This window comes from Morone saxatilis, unplaced genomic scaffold (genome assembly GCF_004916995.1).
Source record: "Morone saxatilis isolate NCDOM2014 unplaced genomic scaffold, NCSU_SB_2.0 Contig2, whole genome shotgun sequence".
Taxonomy (NCBI): Eukaryota; Metazoa; Chordata; class Actinopteri; family Moronidae; genus Morone; species Morone saxatilis.
Genome location: NW_023339762.1, coordinates 4,890,319 through 4,892,317, shown reverse-complemented (window position 1 = coordinate 4,892,317; position 1,999 = coordinate 4,890,319). Strand labels below are relative to the sequence as shown.

General features: G+C 38.6%; 1 long non-coding RNA gene across 1 annotated transcript; it reads right to left on the bottom strand.

Annotated features, from left to right (window-relative positions):
* Positions 1-1,440: 1,440 nt before the first annotated feature.
* On the bottom strand, positions 1,441-1,993 carry LOC118330629. Its single transcript, XR_004796841.1, has 3 exons — positions 1,781-1,993; positions 1,637-1,700; positions 1,441-1,544 (listed from the first exon to the last, which is right to left on the bottom strand). It is a non-coding gene; the product is annotated as an uncharacterized LOC118330629 (long non-coding RNA).
* Between the last annotated feature and the right edge of the window lie 6 nt (positions 1,994-1,999).

Sequence of the window (1,999 nt, the reverse complement as noted above, 5' to 3'; positions counted from 1 at the left end):
TACATATATAAGTCCTCTAATTCTACTCACGAAACTCACATGCACCTTTGTCTGCAAATAGTGTCTAATTGCAATGTGACAAAAGCCAGTTTGCAGCCATAATAAAAAAAAAAAAACCGGTTACAAGTTGATCAGGAGCACTCCACCTAGATCCAGGACACATTTAAACACAATCCCACCATGCAGACCATAACAAACAGAGTTGAAAGAGCCAACTTCCTCGGAAGTGCCTCTTGGGACCATATTCAACTGCGCACCCACAGGGAGGATGCATATGTGATTTGGTAAGAGCTCAAGTTGAAACACTCACCTGTTCCTGAGTGACCACAGCTCAGATCAATACCGATGTCAACTGGTAGGACAAATGGGATTAAGGAATGTGTTGAGGGTCATTTGCTTACAGTACTATGACATTGCTATGGTTTTGTAAATCGTGGCAATTTAAGTTAAATACGTATAATGACTTGTATTATGTGAACATCAGACTCATGGTAGAAATAAACAACAAAACCAGACCAATTGTCTATTCTGGTTAGTTTTAATTATTATATAAGAAATATAATAGAAGAAAATTGGTACTTTAATTATTACTATTCCTCTAAAAAATTAGCTAGAACAACTAGCCTTCTGCCAATTTCTTGCAATTTGTTGCTTGTTCATTGGTTTCCTAATAAGGAGAGTGCCAGTTAAGGGAATTTACAAATTAGTTGCGTTTTAAGAGAAAGGTGTTATTGAGATTTTTATTTGTTATATCGGATTAACACTAATCTTTTTGTTTGTTGTATACTTTAAAGGTTAATAACAAACATTTACACAACGGAGAAATAACCAAAAAGTGAAAGATAATAGATATGTCCTTTGCGACACAAACAGAGATCAAAGTTTTCAAGTTTTGGCAGAGCCCTTGTGGTCAGTCACAACCAAACAACACAGAACTTGACGAATTTCATAAAACATATAAAAGATGGATAAACTTACCAATACTAGAGGACGACCTGCACTATGTCTCAAACTTGGTGAAGGTGAGCAGAGGGAGTGTTCCCGGCCTAGGACGAGAGCTAAGTCCTCAGCATGGGTATGAGGAGCGAGACGCGGTGCGAGAGCTCTCACATGCGCTCGTGGTCAACTGTTCGAAAAATGGGGTTCCTCGTGCGCTCCTGCAATCTCTCTTAACGCAGTGCAACATAACCTTTTGGATGTGCGTTGTCTTTATATCTTGTCCCTAAAATTAGAATCAGAACCTAGAAGTGAGATGAATGCTCAAAACAAATCAACTATAGAGCATCTGAGACAATAATAACCCCAATTAATCACAATTTGGGCAGATTATAAGACCCAAAAGACATCTAGTGTAAGAAAACAAAGTCTTTATACATGTATGATTATATGAATGACATTCATAGATAACCACAGTGGCACAATGGTTGACTTTACCAGTTGTTCCTGGCTGTCTTGGAGTTCCTGTCCCCAGCATGCTCTGTGTGCTGCTAAGTTGTGGAGACTAGTGAAGACTCCATAAGGTCTCTGCTCACTGTCATCATTTACTAGTGTAAAAAGCAACAACAGAAAAATAAAATTAAGTGTGAACTGTCACATTTCTCCTTTGAATGACGTGTAAAATAGAGCAATGACTCACACACTTGAGTCGTCTTGTTCTTTGCCAGATGACCCCGTTGACATTGCAGCTGATGGGGAGTGAGCTATAGGAAAAAAATGCTACATACATTACTGTCTAAAGTAGATGAAGACAACAAATGTGCATAAATATTCAATAGCATACCTAAGACTACCCTTCCATGGCTGTCACACTGCATTGCAACATCTGGAGGAACAATCTTGCTCTACTGGTTTTTCATTTTTTGGTTCCTTGTCATGTTGTAATGATGGAGAATGTTTCTTTGTAGAAATATGTGCGTAGATGGGGTTGTCAGATTCAAAAAGTAATTGTTCTTTCTCATCCCCGAAAACAGCTGCTCCGCACACTGGCTGTTAATAAGAC